This window comes from Larimichthys crocea, unplaced genomic scaffold (genome assembly GCF_000972845.2).
Source record: "Larimichthys crocea isolate SSNF unplaced genomic scaffold, L_crocea_2.0 scaffold110, whole genome shotgun sequence".
Classification (NCBI taxonomy): domain Eukaryota; kingdom Metazoa; phylum Chordata; class Actinopteri; family Sciaenidae; genus Larimichthys; species Larimichthys crocea.
Window position 1 is genome coordinate 198,882 of NW_020851508.1, and position 13,898 is coordinate 212,779.

The window sequence follows — 13,898 nt, forward strand, 5'->3', positions numbered from 1 at the left end:
AAAAGCAGGGGACGAAGGGTCGTCCCGGAAACAAACTATTATTATTATTGTTGTTGTTGTTGTTGTTGTTGTTTTGTTATTATTATATATATTTATATATATTATCTATATAATAGTATATTATATATATATATATCTAATATATTATATATATATATCAATAGTTTATAGAGTGATTCTTATTAGTAGTATTATTAAATTATTATGAATACAACACACCATGTAACTGTCCGAGGTAAATTCTTTCAATGCTGTCTTGGTAGTCAGGGTAAATTGTCTCATGTTAGCTGCTGTTAGATAATGTTATTTTACATCAAAAACAACAAACAATCCCTTTTTTAATCTCGTTAACTTTTATCATCTCTTTCATATGTTAATATGTCATGTACATGGCAGCACTCACAATAAAGTTGACTTGACTGGATTATTAGTTTCTTATTATTATTTGTATTATATATACCTTATAATATATATTTATATTTGTACGTGTGCTGTTATTCATATTCTTCTGGTTGCATGTTACACTGCATTTTATTGTCTTAGCACTTTGTGCACTGACAATAGTGAATCTAATCTAATCTCCATAAAACAGACTTCATGATCCCACAGCTCGTTTACACAATATTCATAATAAATGATAACTCATAAATCTGTAAAGAAACTCATGAAGTCATGCTGCTGTTGAATGAAGGAGCTGCCTCCTGTAGGAGGTGAGGAGTTGTTCATGAACAATAATAATAATAATATTATTGTTGTATTAATAAATTCATGTCTGCAAAAACATTTGGGATAATTTAATCCATCAATAAAACTATATAAACATAAACCCATCTCTGGAAAAAGCTCATAAGAAACCTCTGAGGGCTGACAAACAAAAACAGCGTTTTAAACGAGGCTTTTAATTTGAATGTCGAACCATTTAACTTCCGGTTACGTACCGGACAACTTAACGGACGCACGGAGGCTCGCGCGTCAAAACGTCCAAAACAAAGATCGCGTGTTAGAAACGCGATGACGTACTCAGGCACGAAAAGGTGACGACTTCCGGTCAGCAGTCAGGCTGATTGTTTTTGTCCGTAATTAACAAATTAATTAATTAAATTCACTTTTTTTAAAATGACATTTAAAGTACGAATCACCACGAACAGTTTCAGTGATAAAGTTTTTTTAAATTAAATTAATAAATGTCAAATAAATAAAACATCATGATGGACTCCTCCTAAATATTCTGATTTTTCACATTATGCCTACAAAATAAAAGGTCCAGGTTTTAGTCAGTCTCTGAGACCACGTCCTGGTCTCAGTCAGTCTCTGAGACCACGTCCTGGTTTTAGCCAGTCTCGGAGACCACGTCCATGTTTTAGTCAGTCTCGGAGACCACGTCCTGGTTTTAGACAGTCTCGGAGACCACGTCCTGGTTTTAGCCAGTCTCGGAGACCACGTCCAGGTTTTAGTCAGTCTCGGAGACCACGTCCAGGTTTTAGACAGTCTCGGAGACCACGTCCTGGTTTTAGCCAGTCTCGGAGACCACGTCCATGTTTTAGTCAGTCTCGGAGACCACGTCCAGGTTTTAGTCAGTCAGTCTCAGAGACCACGTCCAGGTTTTAGTCAGTCTGTGGGGACGTCACGTAGACCACGTCCAGGTTTTAGACAGTCACGTAGACCACGTCCAGGTTTTAGACAGTCTGCGGGGACGTCTCAGAGACCACGTCCTGGTTTTAGTCAGTCTCGGAGACCACGTCCAGGTTTTAGTCAGTCTCGGAGACCACGTCCAGGTTTTAGACAGTCTCCGCGCCTGCCTAAAACCAGGACGTGGTCTCAGAGACTGTCTGAACACCAGGCGTGGTTCTCAGAGACTGTCTAAAACCAGGACGTGGTCTCCGAGACGACTAACACTGGACGTGGTCTCCGAGACTGTCTAAAACCAGGACGTGGTCTCCGCGAGACTACTCACTAAAACCGGACGTGGTCTCAGAGACTGTTAAAACCGAGTGGTCTCTCCGGACTGACTAAAACCCGGACGTGGTCTCCGAGACTGTCTAAATCCAGGACGTGGTCTCACGAGGACTGTCTAAAAACCAGGACGTGGTCCCGCGACTGCTAAACACCAGGACGTGGTCTCTGCGACTGCTAAAACCAGGACGTGGTCTCGAGACTGACTCAAACTGGACGTGGTCTCCGAGACTGACAAAACCATGACGTGGTCTCCGAGACTGACTAAAACCTGGACGTGGTCTCCGAGAGAACCTGACTAAAAAACCTGGACGTGGTCTCCGAGACTGACTAAAACCTGGACGTGGTTCTCCGGACTGGACTAAACCACGGACGTTGGTCTCGAGACTGACTAAAAACCCTGGACTCGGTCTCCGAGACTGACTAAAAACCATGGACGTGGTCTCCGAGACTGACTAAAAACCCGGACGTGGTCTAGACGACTGACTTGAAAACCAGGGCGTGGTCTCAGAGACTGTCTCAAACCAGGACGTGGTCTCACTCGAGACTGACTAAAACCAGGACGTGGTCTGAGATGACTAAAACCAGGCAGTGGTCTCCGAGACTGCTAAAACCAGGACGTGGTTCCGAGACTGTCTAAAACCAGGACGTGGTCTCCGAGACTGACTAAAACCGGACCGTGGTCTCCGAGGGACTGTCCTCTACAACCGACGTGGTCTCCGAGACTGGGGACTAAAACCAGGACGTGGGTCAGAGACTTGTCTAAAACCAGGACGTGGTCTCGAGCCTGACTAAAACCAGGACGTGGTCTCCGAGACTGTCTAAACCGGACGTGGTCTCAGCGACTGTCTAAAACCGGACGTGGTCTCCGAGACTGACTAACACCAGGACGTTGGTCTCTGAGGGCCTGTCTAAAACCAGGACGTGGTCTCTGAGACTGGACTAAAAAAACCAGGACGTGGTCTCCGAGGCCTGTTCTAAAAACCAGGAAGTGGGTCTCTGAGACTGACTCTAAACCAGGACGTGGTCTCCGCGACTGTCCTAGCCTGTTAGGTAAGCATGCTACATTAGCGCTGTTCACCGTTCGCTGAACACGTCGTGACAGCCGAGCTCAGCAGCTTACTTCACCTCCGGCGGCACTCAGGTGACCTCAGGTGGCCTAGGTGGGCGTCGGCGACCTCAGGCGACCTAAGGTGACCTCCAGGTGACCTCAGGTGCCCTCAGGTGACCTCAGGGACCTCAGGCGACCTCAGGTGCCTCAGGTACTTCAAGGCGGACCCTCAGGGGACTCAGGGCCTCAGGGTGACCTCAGGTGGCCCTCAGGTGCCTCAGGTGACCCAGGCGGCCTCAGGGTGACCTCAGGTGGCCTCATGTGGCCTCAGGCCGACCTCGGTGGCCTCAGGTGACCTCAGGCGACCTCAGGTGGCTCAGGCGACCTCAGGTTTCGCCTCAGGTGACACTCAGGTGACCTCAGGTGACCTAGGGATCAGGCGACCCCCTCAGGTGACTCAGGCGACCGGTGACCCAGGTGGCCTCAGGTGGCCTTCAGGTGACCTCAGGTCGGCTGACCTCAGGTGGCCTCAGGTTGGCCTCAGGTGGAGGGGCCTATAGTCACTGAGTGGCCTGGAGGAGCCGGGGCTCGAACCGCCGATCATCTATCTGATGTCTCAGTCTGATCTGATGTCTCAGCACACTTTTGATTCTTCCTGTTGGATTATAAAGACATGAACTGGACCCTGAAACCCGGTTCGTGGGTCAGGGACCGTCCTCGTGGTTTTAATTGGAGGGATGTTTGTTTGTTTGTAATCTTGATTGGATTATAAGTGATTCCAAGCTGTAAGTTAACAAACAAACAGGTCAGGACGTAGGACAGTGCAAAGAGTCAGTCAGATTTTAAACAGGTGGTTTAGTGCGGACTCGATTGTGCAGAGAGTTCATGTCCAGACGGGCGGAGCTGACAGTTCGGTGGATGAGGAGGAAGGAAGATCTGAGATGTGGTGGTGCGACGGGTTGCCGGATGGTGGCTTTGAATGTGAGACAGAAGGAGCCAGTGTAGGCTGCCTGCAGGACAGGTGAGTGATGTGGTGGATGGACGGGGTTCTGGATGATGATTCATGGCCCCGTTGGAGCTTATGGCGAGGGAGATTTTGTGGGTGAGGCCAAGGAGGAGGCTTCGGGGTGCCAGGCTGTGAACCAGGGGATTGGCCGTGTGATGAGGAGTAGGGAGGGACGGAGGATGTTGCTGTTGTGTGCTGTTGAGACTGAAAAGAGGGAAAGGAGCGTCGAGGTGGATTGACCACCCAGAACCTTTGGAGAAGATGGCGTGATGTCGGCGATGTCGATAGAGAAACATGTGCAGGTTAACACACAGTCAACCGATCATGAAAAATTGTTGGATCTTCTCACCATGTACAAGGTTACCTGAGGGGATATTCAAGTATCCGGTAGTCAGCAGCATGAGACACCGCCAGACAGAACAGACAGACAGACAGACAGACAGACAGCCAGGACAGACCGACAGGACAGACTACCCACTGCACGGGTTGGGTTGTCTGTTTTTGTTGTAGGCCAACTCTAAACAACGACTGAGACTTAAGACCAGAGGCGTCTTTGTGTGAAGTGTCTGAGTCCTCGACACTGGAACAAGTGAAGCAGGCATGCCGTGCTCAAACAGGTTTGTTTGTTGTATTAAATTGGGTTTATTATTCATTTTTCTCTAACTTTTCTCGGCGTGATGGGGAATCAAGCGGCGGGGATCGCCCCTCACAATCCTGTCCGTGGACAGCTTTACTTCTCAGACATCCACGACCATGAGTACGACAAGAGCCTATGGGCAGCACCCGCTTCTTCAAGGTGGCCCGGGCAAACCCGCGAGGGCTAGTGGGTGCTCAAAGTCTTCGCCATCCAGGGACCCCTCACTGCCTCGACCAAGCTACAGCCGGAGCTGGAGGCGCTGAAGATCAGGCCTGCACTCCTGCCAGAACGCCTGCCCTTCCCAGAAAACCTCCCTGACCCGAGAAAGCCGCCACCTGTTCCGTCATTACGTCCGGGACAACTGTACGGACCGCCATCAGCACCCGGCCCTTCCTCAACAACGTGGAGAAGCGGTGGCTTGCCTTCCATCTCAACGCTTGTCGACCAGGCACACAAGCTGGCGTCCGCCACGTCGGACCTCAAGACAGAGAACGTGATGGTACCAGCTGAACTGGGTGCTGATCACCGACTTCGCCCAGCTTCAAGCCTACGTTACCTGCCGGAGTGGAAAACCCGCCGACTTCAACTACTTCTTTCGATACGTCCAGGCGGAGCGACGTTGCACATCGCACGGAGAGGTTCTGGACGGAAGCATGTTCACGACGGAGAGCGCCCAGAACCGCCGCTGGGTGGACCTGACCAACAACAACCAGAGGAGCAGAGGGAGCTCAAACAGGCCATGGACATTTCTCTGCAGGTACAAAGCAAACCACTCAACTAAGTTTGAAGTCAGCTTGAAAAGTTTCTGATCTAACTGTGAAGACGTGAAGTCATGACCATTTCTGAACAATTTAAATGTCAGGTCGTAGAAAGACATTTTCCCTATTTGGGATTGTTGAAACAAAACCTGCAGGTCAAATTTTTTTTGGAACAACGAGGAGGAAGTCTATTTATACTGAAGGAGGTCCTTAAGGTGCACTGCACTGTCGGTGGAGCTACTTGTGGTGAGGAGGGAAAAACTGCGCTGTTTGTATCAAAACGTTTGGTCTTGTGTGTTTTAAGTTGGTCATAGCGGAGCTTTCACAGAGGGCGTCCCCTCTCGATCTGTCCCAGCTTGCTGGCCTTCGTAAAGGGAACTTCCAGACCGAACCGTCCTCCTGAAGATCGAGGACCGGAGCATCCGAGAGCTGGTAATGATCACTGTCACACAGTCCACAATCATTTGGAGTCTCCTGTGGTCAGTGAGAAGGCCCCTAGAGTTCCTGTACGGATTGAGTTCTAAGGCCATTGATGAAGTTCTACAATATCTTTGGGAGGTTTGTTGGTCACTGAAGGTTTCTGGGGTTCTTTTTTGTAAACATGATGAGATTCAAGTGATTCTTCTAGGGAGGTTGTAGTCGTCATTGTAGAAACCAGGCAACTCAGGAACCTTCTAACAGGATCCCTAGACCTCCTCCATGGATCCTTTAGTAGGTCTGGTTTTCATTTAGGATGTTCTCTTGGAGTTGGTCCAGTGAGTGAGGAGAGTCGGAGTTTCTAAATGGCATTGCCAGTCTAAGGAGTTCAAGGATGTTCATTAGGATGTTATGGAAGTAATTATTCAGTTTTGCTCGTAATTATAGGAGGATCTGGATCGTTTTATAAGAGGACCGATGTGGTCATGAGAACGTTTCTAGAGTTCCTGTAGGAGGTTCTAGTGTCATTGAGGAGTTCTTACAGGTCTATAAAGAGGTCCTTGTATCCTTCAGGCCGGTTCTACTGGGGCCTCAGAGGCAAGGGTCCTGTTGGTGGTTGAACATCTTTTTAAACACACTTGAAGAAACTCCTCAACAAACTCCTCTTGTCTTTTTGCTGGTAAGTTTTTGTGTGTGGTTTTTGTCTCTAGGTGGCTCAGATGGTTTCAGAGGGAGCCGGAGAAGCGTCTTGACAGCAGATGGCGTATCTGACGCAGCAGAGAGGGAAAGCCTTCCCCGGAATCTTTACACCTTCTGCCGCCGTTACATGGCTCAGTTCGCCAAGGACCTTCCAGTCCGCGGACTGAGCGAGTGCTCGTCATCCGCAAAGACCTCACAACATCCTGCCCAACCTGCGAGGAGGTGAGATGGAGTATGCGATTGTTCTTCATTTTCTTCAGTGTTGGCTGTTTAAAAAAACCACCGTTTCCCCTCCAGGCTCTCTTCTTCTATTTCGTCTCAGGAAACGCCGCGATTGTGTGCTGAGCTCCAGGGCGGGAGCAAGGGCCCTCCTCGTCTGGTCTGTCCGTCATCACCTCCTGCCTACAGACGCTGCACTCCGCGCTCCAAGCTGGCGCACTGGAGCTCATCCTCCACCTGTGCTACGCGGCTCGGCGTGGACATCCTGCTCGACCGATCAGCCTACCTGGCTTTGCCCACTTCTGCCAACTACCCCGTCCCTCGCGTTCGGGAGCGCAAGGCCGTGCGCAATCTGTCCCAAGTGCTGCTCTGGTGACGAGGTACCGAGGACACGACGTCAACATCTACCAGGAGTACATCCTGCCAGGCATCGCGCCACCTCGCCCAGGATGACGCCACCATCGTTTCAGGCTGGCATATGCAGGGTTTTCCAGTTTTCCTGGTTTGAAAACCTTGTTGGTTTCTGTGTGGAGGTTTGCATGTTCTCCACGTGTCTGCGTGGGTTTCTCTCCGGCTTCCTCCACGGTCAAAAAACATGAACTCAACCAGGCCCACGATTGTCCAGGTTGAAACCTGTTGTTGTTTGTGTGTCATTCTGCCTTTAAGCATTCAGTCGAATGTAAGTTGTTTTTCTCGCTGATCCTTCAGAGAACATCGCTTCACCTGGGCGGAGGGAGAGCGCGCTGCGTTTCCTGGAGTTGGTTCAGGAAGAAAACAACGTGAACACCAGAACAGGACCTGAGCGGCGAGGACACCGAAGAACTACTCCACCCCAACGAGAACTACGACCCCTCAGTACGGAGGACACTCAGGCGCTCGCCGACGCTCCCTGGGTTCCGTGGTCGATCTGGTGATGATCGTGCCATATGTTTGACCTTCCAGAGCTCCAGGCGCTGCACGAGATGGTGCAAGCAGAAGGTGCGGTGACGCTGCTGAGCGACTCCGAGAACATTGTCAAGGCAGCGTGATGGAGGACCGGCATCCCGCGGCTCTGCGTCTCTTCGGCCGGCAGAAAGCCAAACGACTGCTGCTGTCTCACATGATCACCTTTCCTCAACGACAGACGGACTGGCACCTGAGCGGAGGGGCTTTCTTCGTACAGCTCGTCGTTAAGAAGACACAAACGGCGTCACAGCGTTACACTGTGCTATAGAATGTTATGATTTAATGTTATCACTGGACTACTAACACACTTAGGTGACATCAGAAGAACCTGGAAGATCTCGATCTGTAGTTCCTCCCAGCAGGTTCTGGTCTTGCCCCGTGGTTCTCGTTTCTCCTCCAATGTTAAGCGCCCAGGCGGCTCCTGGCTGAACCACCTTGAGGCTTTCTCCTTTGAACTTATATGGACTGACTATCGAGCTTCTAATCTCGGGCCCATCTCACGCTCCATCACAGAGACACAAAACTCCACCTAGTCTCCATCACGCGGCTCCCAACCCCACCAGACGTGTTTTTCCCTCCAGACTTTGTTACTGCTAGATTTGGTCAATTTGAACCGGGACCCGTGATGCTCCTGGTCGGGTTTGAAACACGGATCTGGCCGTCATTCTGTTTGTACGCTTCATAGGGACACGCTGACTGTGCTGCAGATTACTTTTCTAATAATTGGATGTTGATGAGACGGCAGAGACGAGCGTTTTTTAGCAGCTGAAACACACAGATTTTATTACATATTATTATATTTTGTCTCCTCCGTCCAGTGCCTGGTGGAGACCAAAAACAGAGAAGAGACAAAACACGACTCCTGATGAGAGATAGTGTTGCCTGAAGGACGTCAGTGTTTTTAGTTGTGTTGAGGAAACATTACTTCAGCTCCAGAGACTCACCTTTTACTTCCTCCCTCTCCTCCTCCTCCTCCTCCCTCTCCTCCTCTCCTCCTCCTCCTCCTCTCCTCCTCCTCCTCTCGTGACGGCGTGGCAGCCTACGTCGGCTGGCAGAGCTCCTCCATCTGAAGCCTCTCCTCCCGCAGGGTTGAGTGACACTGAGGAGTTTGTCATCTACAAAGCTCTGAACGCTCTGACCTGCATGTGTCAGCTGGGCCTGCTGCAGAAACCTCACATCTACGAGTTCGTCAGCGACATCGGTTACGAGGCCTACACCACACACACACCAAACCACACACCACTCTCTCACAACACGCACACGCACACAAACAGCTGTGTTGCTGACTGTGTCTTTTTGCCGTAGCTCCGTTCCTCTGTCACCCCAACCTGTGGATCCGTGTTACGGGGCGGTGGGCTTAATCACCGTCATCGCGCCGCACCTGACCGTGGCGGATGTCTACTGCAAACGATGACTCCACCTCAAACCCTTCATCCCGCAGCCCATCCACCAGCGTGAGTCCTCCCCATAAGCCCCTCTCCTGTCCTCACCTGTTCCTCCGTCAGGCCCTCTCCTGTCTCACTGTTCCTCCGTCAGCTACCTGGTCCTCACCTGTCCACCCTCAGCCCCTCGCCTGTCCTCCGTCAGCCCCTGCCTGTCCTCACTGTCCTCACCTGTCACCCCTCAGCCCCTACTGTCTCCGTCAGCCTCACCTGTCCTCACCTTGGTCCTCCGTCAGCCTCACCTGTCCTGCCTTGTCCTCCCTCAGCCCTCGCCTGTCCTCCCTCAGGCCCCTGTCCCTGTCCCACCTCGTCCTCCGTCAGCCTCACCTGTCCTCCCTCAGCCCCTCGCCTGTCCTCCACCTGTCCTCCGTCAGCTCGCCTGTCCACCCTCAGCCCCTCGCCTGCCTTACCTGTCCATCCGTCGCCTCACCTGTCCTCTACCTGTCCTCCTCAGACTTCACCGGTCCTCCCTGTCCTCCCTCAGCCTCTCACCTGTCCTCCTTCCGCCCCTCAACCTGTCCTCACCCTGTCCTCCGTCCAGCCTTGCCTGTCCTCACCTGTCCTCCGTCAGCCTCGCCTGTCCTCCCTCAGCCCCTCGCCTGTCCTCCCTCAGCCCTCGCCTGTCCTCCCTTTCCTCACCTGTCCTCCCTACGCCCCCACCTGTCTTACCTGTCATCCGTCAGCCTCACCTGTCCTCAACCCTGTCCTCCCTCACCTTCACCTGTCCTCCCTCAGCCCCTCGCCTGTCCTCCTTCAGCCCCTCGCCTGTCTCCCTCAGCCCCCGCGTCCTCACCTGTCCTACCTGTCCTCCCTCGCCCCTCACCTGTTTTTCCTCACCTGTTCCTCCCTCAGCTTCAACTGTCCTAAGTCTCCCTCCCCTAGATCGATAAGGAGCTGGTGCTGTCAGCGTGCTGAAGGAGGGGGGGGGCCCGGTCAGTCGCTCCATCTTCGACTTACGCCCCTTGCGCTCCCAAAGACATCGCCAGACTCTTCCGCCCCACCTTGCTGCCTCCGACAGAGAAGCGCGCCGGATCTTCCCAGAATGGCCCCACTCCAGAGGACCCCCGCAATCGCACAGCTCCTCAAGAAGCTGCTGTCACAGGTGAGAAACGTGGACGGAACGTGAGCTAACAGCAGCTACCAGACTGAGCTAACAAGCAGCTACCAGACTGAGGCTAACAGAGCTACAGGACTGGAGCTACAGACCTGCGCTAACAGCAGCTACCAGGACTGAGCTACCAGACTGAGCTAACAGAAGTACCAGACTGAGCTACCAGACTGAAGCTAACAGCAGTACCGACTGAGCTACCATTAACAACTAATATTCTCCCAGAGGAAACCTTTCTGTGAATCTTTCAGTTCAGCGTTTATTTTTAACAATGAACAACCTTCTTTTAAAAAATTAAATATTTATTTTTTTTGGTGAACCTTTTTAACAAGGGGACGTTTTACTGCAGACCTGGAGAGTCGATTATACAGGTTAAAGCTGGAATCAAACCAGAGGACCATGGAGGACCCCCCAAACACACACACACCCCACACACAACCACACACCCACACACCACACACCACCCACAACACCACCACACTGCAATGTGTGTGTCCTCCAGTGATGCTGCTGCTGTTGCTCCGAGGTGAACCACAGGGGGCAGTGACACACTGTATCCTGTTGTTAGCCATCGACCACAGGCATGAACACCCACACACACCACACACTCACACACACCACACACTCTCACTCTCACACCACACACTTTCTCTCCACCCACACTCTCCCTCCACACCCCCAAATCACACACACTCTTCACACACCACAACACTCGCCACCCCACCACTCTCACTCACACACACACACACACACTCTCACTCACACACACTCACACACACTTCACACCACACACACTCTCACACACTCTCACTCACCACACTCACCACACACTCTCACACACACACACTCTCTCACACTCACCCACAATATGATCCAGTTTACCAGATCAGGAAAATAGTTGCTGCTGGGTGACTCTTAGTGCGTAAAGTGTTACGTAAACTTATCCCGACCCGGAGCCCAAAAGTTAATAGAGTGAGAAACAGAGTACGAATGACAGCGACACCGTTCACCTGATCACAGGTCAGTGTGGTCAGCTGATCACAGGTCAGTGTGGGGTCACCTGATCACGGTCAGAGTGGCTCACCTGATCACAGGTCAAGTGGACACCTGATTCACCAGGTCAGAGTGGGTTCACTTGACCATCACAGGTCAGAGTGGGTCACCTGTCAAGGTCAGAGTGTATCAGCTGATCACAGGTCAAGCGTGGGCACCTGATACGTCCAGAGTGGATCCACCTGATCACAAGGTCAGTGTGGGTCACCTGATCACCGGTCAGAAGTGGGTCACTGCTCAAGGTCAGAGTGGGTTCACCTGATCACAGGTCAGTGTGGCGGTCACCTGATCACAGGTCAGAGTGCGGTCACCTGATCACAGGTCAGAGTGGCCTCACCTGATCACAGGTCAGAGTGGGTCACCTGATCCACAGGTCCGTGTGGACACGGCGGGCTCCTGGTATGGGGGTGTGGTCCACCTGATCACAGGTCGTGTGGGTCACCTGATTCAGCGACGGTAGTAGCTCATCAGAGAGTTTTTTATGGGATGTAGTGACACCGTGTAGAGAAACCCAGTTAACTCGTGTTTCACCGCAACGAAAATAGAAGTTTTAGATCAGGAAGTCTCGCGGGCTAGACCAGTAGGTTGGACAACGTCTGATTACTGGAGGGTTTTTTAACTGTATCTGACGCTTCAAACTTGCGTTTAAACAATCTGAGTAACAACACTGACTCCTTACAGACGACCACAGAAGGGGCTGGTTGGACGGACATCAGAGAGGACGAGGAGGACGAGGCGGCGGATTGTCATGGGAAAAGATCGAAACTCTGTATACGTTGGTGTCCAACAAAACTGCTTTTCAGGTCAACCACAAATGTGAAGCTCAAGCAGAAGGGAGGAAGAACCTTCATGAACTCGGATCATCACTCCCATTAATTCTTTAAACAGATGAAGGCCCGGTTGACTCAGACGGACTTTCTTCGGCTGAGGCACACAGGCCAGAGCGTTTCTGTAAACAGTCAGCTCACAGGCAGAGGTTTTGCCAGAGCTCCATCTGGACAGCAGAGCACAGCACGCTGAGCCTCAGTTCTTGGAAAAAAACCACATTTGAAAACTGACAAAAATATGTGGAAAAACCACACAAACATCTCGACCAGCACTGTGTTGGTAATGGCTTTGTTCACACCTGGAGATTAGGATTATGCTGAAAACAAATCTGTTTTTTTTTTCGTCTGAGTTCATGTTTTGTGTTGACACATCTTAATCACCATTTTAACTGAACAAATCTGCAGGTCACCCCATCAAACATAATGCAGAAATCCTCCACAGTCAGACCTCGAAGCTCTGATGAAGAACTTTTGTGTTGATCCCTATGATGACCATGATCATCAGAGTCAGAGGCTGGATGGAGACGTGAGGACTGAGAGACGATGGCTGGCTGATCTCGAGCGGAGCTACCGTAGTTGCGAGCCCCATCACACGTTCCTAGTAAATCAACTTGCAGGATGGATAGACAAAAAAACAGCCCAGTGTGCTCGAGGTAAGTTGATACACATGGTACAGAAAACTACAGACGAAGAGAAGTCACTTTCGGCAGCCAAACATGTGAACCTCAGGTTACGTACTAAAATTAAAAATCTTCATTACTGTATGAATTAATCAAAAAGATTATTGATGACAATGAGGTGTAAATGGTGTTTGGGTTGTTTGGGGACTATTTTAAGTAGCGGATGAATCCGTGTTTGGGCCGAGACGGTAAATCACCTCTGAAACTCTGACTCAGTAATTCATCGCTCATGAAAATAATCCATCTTCGAGCGTCGCCTCTGTAGTCACTCTGTCCTGTTGGTGTCCACCATCTGCAGGGGATGACCGAGGCGGGAGGGGACCAAGCTGCGGCGCTTCAAAGACTTCAGCATGGAAAACCCCAGGGCCAAGCCAACCTGGGCGAGCAGAGTCACCTCGGAGAGGCTGTCCCAGACCGGCGTCATCGGACCTGGGCCATGCTCGGCAATCACCGGCGTCAGGTACCTGGTTAAAACCAAGCGGACGTCTCGGACCACGTCCAGGTTGTTTAGACGTCGCCGTGGGGACGTCTGTAGACCCGTCCAGTTTTTAAGTCTCTGAGACCACGTCCATGGTGTTAGTCCGTCTCGGAGACCACGTCCAGGTTTTAGACAGTCGTCTCCGAGACCAGTCCAGGTTTTCGGACAGTCAGGGGACGTTCGCGACGACACGTCCAGGTTTTAGCAGTCTCGAGACCACGTCCAGGTTTAGCAGTCTCGGAGCACGTCCAGGTTTAGACAGTCTGCGTGGACGTCTCGGAGACCACGTCGTTTTAGTCAGTCTCGGACCACGTCAGGTTTTAGTCAGTCTCGTGAGACCACGTCCAGGTTTTAACAGTCTCTGGCGACCACGCCATGGTTTAGCAGCTTCGGAGACCCCTCCAGGTTTTAGACGTTGGACCGCTGGTTTGTCAGTCTCGGAGAACCACGTCCAGGTTTTAGTCGTCTCTGAGACCCACGTCCAGGTTTTGACAGTCTGCTCGGAGACCCGCGGTTTTAGGTCCGTCTCGGAGACCACGTCCTGGTTTTAGTCAGTCTGAGACACGTCCTGGTTTGTCAGTCCTGAGACCACGTCCTGGTTTTAGGGCAGTCTCGGAGGACCACG

The 13,898-nt window shown here is 51.4% G+C and overlaps 1 pseudogene; it reads left to right on the forward strand.

Moving 5' to 3' along the window:
* Positions 1-4,687: 4,687 nt before the first annotated feature.
* LOC113744688 (phosphoinositide 3-kinase regulatory subunit 4-like) lies at positions 4,688-13,267 on the forward strand (annotated as a pseudogene).
* Positions 13,268-13,898: the final 631 nt, after the last annotated feature.